This window comes from Sinocyclocheilus anshuiensis, unplaced genomic scaffold (genome assembly GCF_001515605.1).
Source record: "Sinocyclocheilus anshuiensis isolate Anshui unplaced genomic scaffold, SAMN03320099.WGS_v1.1 scaffold304, whole genome shotgun sequence".
Classification (NCBI taxonomy): Eukaryota; Metazoa; Chordata; class Actinopteri; order Cypriniformes; family Cyprinidae; genus Sinocyclocheilus; species Sinocyclocheilus anshuiensis.
In genome coordinates, this window is record NW_015555737.1 from 366,698 (window position 1) to 373,112 (window position 6,415).

Consider the following 6,415-nt stretch of genomic DNA (forward strand, 5'->3'; position numbering starts at 1 on the left):
GGGTTGCTGTACTGTATTAAAGCTTTAATCAGGATAAAACTGTATATTAAAAGCTAACATAAGCAGTAGCATTTACAACAGCGTATCTAAAAGTATGAGACAACAACAAACAAAAGGCATAGGCCTAACGTTGTTTACATTCAGTGGATACTCTCCAAAATGGCAGAAGACGATAACTTGGGGAGAAGAATTGTTGAATAAATTATGTTATTATTGTTTTCTTTGCGCACAAAAAGTATTCTTGTAGCTTCGTAAAATTACGTTTGAACCGCTGATGTCACATGGACTATTTTACAGATGTCCTTACGTTTCTGGACCTGAGAACATTGCAGTTGCATTGCTGTCTACAGAGGGTCAGAGAGCTCTCAGATTTCATCAAAAATATCATATTTGTGTTCCGAAGATGAACGAAGGTCTTTGGTTTGGAACGACATGAGGGTGAGTAATTAATTACAGAATTTTCATTTTTGGGTGAACTAACCCTTTAATGAGATACTCATATTTATTTGTTGATTACATATTTTTCCCCTCTGTAAAGCTATTTTTGAATGGATGTCAAAGGAGAAATATTATTTTTGGTTCTAGATGGTACAGTTTTCATATCTACCAGTAGTGGCTACAGTTACTGCCCATGCTAAACAGTCAAAACTTGACCCTTTGACCCTGTAAGTAATTAAAAACTGGAGCGATTATTGTGCCTAGCAGTAATCTAACCGTGAGTATGTCTCTGGGTAACAGAGATCACTAAAGCTGATTATTGTTGGCTTAATTGTTCCATGAACATATATTGGAAAACTAATTGTCCAAGGTCTAGACACATCAGTGGGACTGGCTGTGATTGTAATGCATTACTTTTAAAAGTAACTTTCCCCAACACTGTTCAAGAGTACATGACCTCACTGCATACCTTTGGAAACCCATCCCTAGAATCATAAATGAACGTTTTCTTGTGTTTTATTCAGAGGGCATAATGAAATTAACTGACACCGTGTCACTGTTCAGAAGAATTTTCTTTGATTTTGGTGAAAAGTATCTATATCTTGCCTTCAAAGAGTTCTCGTAACAAAAAATTGTTTGATTCTACCAGAGGCAGATCACACACAGCCATCTTCCAAGATCTGATCGAAGCCGTCAAGCTAAGTTCACACTGTATTTGCGATGCCCCTTTACTAATTATGATTCTCTTTATAATAAATCGCTTATCTGAATGTTTTCATTTTCGGCCCAGGATGTGTGGAAATTGATTGGGTTCTGTGTTGATATAGAGCCAGCTGTTTGTTTTGGAACCTCTATCATCTTTGATCTTCATTGATCTCATTAGGGAGAAAATGAGGCGAGGACAGATTAGTCCTGTGTGCTCAGCTCGCTATTCCAAGACAAGGACTTCCATCCACTGAGTTCATTCATTCACGCTGGGAAAAATAAAGGGCTACTCCACAAAGAAGTCTGGAAAATGATGTGTGTGGTACTGTTTAGATATGTGGATATATGTAAGTGCACATTATGTTCTATTTTTAGGTCCTACTTATCCATTAAAGCTAAAACAATCAGTGTAAGATGGAATCTCTTTAACAAAACACAGCCGTGATGAAATTACAGCTCCAGGGGGCACAACACAACAGCATTAGCTGAGTAAATAAACAGCTCTAGTCTTCAACAGAACCACATAACGTGAAACAAAACGGCTCTCTTTCAACTAAAATTACCTCAGACACGGTAACTTCAAGTGATAACAGCATAAATTCCCATTAATAGAAACAAAATGTTTGCTTTTTAAATAAATCTGAGGGAGGTACATTTATATTATATTATATTATTATATTATACCGTGAGTATGTCTCTGGGTAACAGAGATCACTAAAGCTGATTATTGTTGGCTTAATTGTTCCATGAACATATATTGGAAAACTAATTGTCCAAGGTCTAGACACATCAGTGGGACTGGCTGTGATCTAATTATGCAATCAATAATTCTCTAATGTTATTGCATTCATTTTATCACATTGAATTGTCTCTCCTGAGGATTTTGCTAAAAGGTTTATGTGGCAGAAGAATTTGTACTATTTATTTTTTTACAATAGATTTCAATCCAGTACATTAAAAGTTAAGTTAATTCAGCTTCCCGGTCCTGGACACTTCTGATGTTTTTTTTGTTTGTTTGTTTGTTTTTTGGGGTAATGCAGTTTTATTGTCATCAATAGTGTAGTGCATTGAGTTTTTTTTTTCTGTTTTCTCTGAATATGAGAATATTTTAGAAAGATTTAATTTCTGTAATTAATGGTGTTGTATGTGAAGGTAAACACAAACTCATAGCATTTTGTTACTATTTTACGTTTGGTGAATTAGTGGCTAATCTCATGTTTTCATATGATCTGTTTACTCCCCATTGATGGCTAGGTTTTGGGGTGAACATTATGCTTTTTTCTAAAAATCTTTTTCAGTGTTTTCAAATGAAGCAAATCATTTGATTTCATACCACCTTGTAAAATGGTTAAGTTTTCTCTAGTAATGATGCTACTAATCACCACTGACTTTTATGGTAATAAAAGGTAACGTCTTCAGCTCGTACTGAAAGTATGGTTTTGATACATCAATAAATAACATCTGGTTTTCAGTGCATTAATTTAGGTAATTTATCATGAATTGCAAACTCATCATTAGGTGACAACACATTACTTAAAGGGATAGTTCTCAGAAACATGAAACACAGAAGATATTTTGAAACAAGTCGAAACCACTGTTGGGTGGCTCAATTTTAAATGAATGTATACTCATTTTAAAAAGCATTTTGAAAGTGCTTATGGCATATAACCCACCGTGCTGCCTTTTACACATTTTGACATTTACAGCAATTTAGCAGCGGTTTTTTTTAAGGTGGTTGTATATTTAGCACTCAGCCGTAACAGCCACACAATCACAAACCATTAGAGTCATAGTGCTTGACAGGAATGATGTTAAAGGTTCATACCCGCAAAACATCCTTCCATACATATGAAATTAGTTCCCCTCCTTTTCACATTTAGCTGCTGTACCTGTACTATCAGGTTTGTTTTTGACCATTCGATAGTTTCATATTCACAAATGACTCTGTTACGGCCAGCTCGTTACAAGCCACACCATAAAAGAGGGATCACACACCACCGTTCAATCAATACAAATTGATTTATTTTCTTTAACAAATATAACAATAAGCCCAAAGAGCAAACATAAGTCTAGGGAAAAATAAAGAAACAAAGGAAATAACTACAAAAATAACAGTAACAAAATCCTAAAGCTACATGATACAAGAAGCGTATAAAAATCATATGAATCAGAGAGCTGTCACATTCTGGTCAAGAGCTGCTCCTGGGAGAACTATCCCTCAGTGAGTGCTAACCTCAATGAACAACCTGAAGTCCTTAGCCTATATAGTCTACACCCCTAATTATCATTAATTAATTAACATGGGGGAGTGACGCAAAACTCCCACAGTCTGCCACCAACAGGTAAGGAGAACACTCAGGGTCGTCACAGACTCAAACAGAGCCAATATTCTTCAACAGTGTGACAAGTAGGCAATAATTCAGGGAGCGCAGATGAGCTGCAAAGCCATATTTGCCTTGATGGCCAGACGCAGGTAGCCTTACTGGTTGTCAGACATTTCTGATGTTCTCGCCCACATCTTGGCTGTGGGAGACAGCACAGTGAACAAACTGAAGATTGAAGTAAATTGAAGTCTCGTGTTCTTCCAGCTCTCTGTCCCATAGTGTAGCTGCACTGGAATGAGACATGATTAATTGTCATCCCAGCCTCAGGCAGACAAACACCAACTGTCGATGACAGAGATAGATATTTCACAGATTCCACATCCGAAACTTCAGATTTTTTGCATATAAACATTAGATAATCAGTAAACATAGTTGGGAGACATAGATCCTGTTATGGTTTTCTGGATGTGGTTTGTAAGAAATTTTGGTTCTGCTTAAGTTCTTTTTCTACTTAGCATTTTCAGATTTTTGTAAGAAACCCATGACCCAGTAATAGGTCCTTATATACAAGTAATACACCAAATCAGCATTATTGTATCTTGATTTTTTGATTATCCTGATTTTAGCTTTCAAATTCAAGTATAATTTATAACAACAACACTTTAAATGTGTATCTTTACATTTTTTTAAGTTTTATCATCTGCTCACCCTGATGTCATTACAAACTTGTTCATATCTTCCTTCTGTGAAAAAAAGATAGATATTATATATATATATATATATATATATATATATAGAGAGAGAGAGAGAGAGAGAGAGAGAAAAATGTTTTAGTGTTTTTTTCCATTCAGTGTAAGTCAATGGGGACTAATGTTGTTCAGACCCCAGCGTTCTTAAGATTCAGATATACCTGATTCTGCGGTATGTTTTCTAACAGAGAGAGAGAGAGAGAGAGAGAGAGAAAAAAACATAATAAAAACAAATGTTTGTCTATTTATTACTTTTATACTGCTGTTTCATGGCATCTCCTTTATCACATCCAATCTGCACAGCAGACTCCCAACTAAAGCAGGGTTTCAGACTGGAAAAACAATGAGTATCATGCTGTTGGCTCCTAAAATCAAATGGTGGTTCAGTTCTCATTTGATTCTGTCATTGTAGAGATCCTGACAGAATATGTACCATTTAAATGTCACTCTGCTTCCCTTATTGGGAAAAATGTCAAATTATATATTGACTATATGCTGATTACAGTTTCAACATGGTTTTACTTACAGTTTAACTCTCAAACCATGTTTCTCTATAATCGATTTAACATTGTTGGACTTTACTATGCTAAACAATGAATCATTTTTGGTGAAATGTGAAAAAAAAAACTCTTCTGGGAATATTAAATTACAACTGTTCCTGGATTCATTTCGAATTGGACATAACTGATATATGATTTTTGGCACAGTGAGGAAGTTAGATGTGATATATGATTTTTGGTACAGGAAGTTAGTAGTGAACTCTGAGCGTTTCATGAGCTTAATAAGTCTGATTCAAACTCATGAGCATGGATCTTTTTGAATGGGTGTAATTTCTTTGTGAAACAAACATTCGTTGTTGCATGTAGAAAACATCCCACTCTAAAAAGATGATTTTTGACGCAGAATTGGAGTTAAGACTATATTTTAAATTTAGATTATTTTTTTCTGTTGCATTTAGATTTATTTTTTTCTCTTTCAGTTGTAGCCTGCTGGTTAGAGAGTCGGCCTTGTAACCCAAAGGTTGCGGGTTTGTGTCACAGTTCCAGCAGGAAATGTAGGTAGGGGGAGTGAATGAACACCACTCTCTTCTGCCTTCAATACTTACGACTGAGGCGCGCTTGAGCAAGGCACCAAACCTCCAATTGTTCCCCGGGTGCTGTAGCAAATGGCTGCACACTGCTTCGGGTGTGTGTTCATGGTGTGTGTGTGTGTGTGTATGTGTGTGCACTTGGATGGGTGAAATGCAGAGTGCAAATTCCAAGTGTGGGTTACCATACTTGGCCGTCACGTTTCTCACTTGCAGCCATTTTAATTGCAATCATTTTTTTTTTCCATATTGATGTAAATTCAGTTGCGGTGCAGGAATAACTATAAGAGTATATCAGTATCGTGACCTGTCTATATTAACATATTAACATCTGAAATCTCATGAAAATAATTTGGTTCCAGTATTTTTAAAAACAGAGCTGGTTCTCAGTTCCCTATGTGTATTTGTGAGGATAAGGTCCAGGGGAGAGGATTGAATCAACGTTGATCTGTAGATTAGCGATTACAGCGGTGCCATGTGTTTGACAGGAGGCCAATGCTTGTGTTGACAGCCCTGTTATTAACCAGAGTCCAAATGAAGGGCAGATAACTAAGTCTGGCTGAATTGGATCAAAAATTATTAAAGGGATTTGTGTTTTTCCTCAGGGAATTCAAGAATCTTGGTTGATCTAATTAAAGCATTTCAAATTGCCAAACATGAAAATTAGACTACATCAGGATTAGACATCTTCTAGTCCTGTGATAAGAATCAATAGATTTTACGAAATGATCAATAAGAAGTGACTCCCTTTTCTCCTCATTTCTCCCACTCGGTTTGCTCTCCAACAATCAAAGCCTTGTCAAAATATTCGTTACACAACTGAATGTTTTGAACAAGACTGCTTTTTTTGAGTCTGTGGATGCCCCCCCCAACTGTCTTCTGGACTTGAACTGGATTAACACCCCTGGGTGATTGTGTGAGTTAAGATGCGCATGATTTCTCAGCCGTTTGTGATTTATTGCGGCGCCATTATCCATGGAGTGGCATTATGGAGCACATCCTGATGGTTGAAGCCTTTGAACTTGAGCTCGAGGCCAGAGGAGTCCTACCTGGAGCGTGCTGATAAAACCCTCGATCGACTCGGCAAATCTGACAGTGCTGTCAAGCACTCT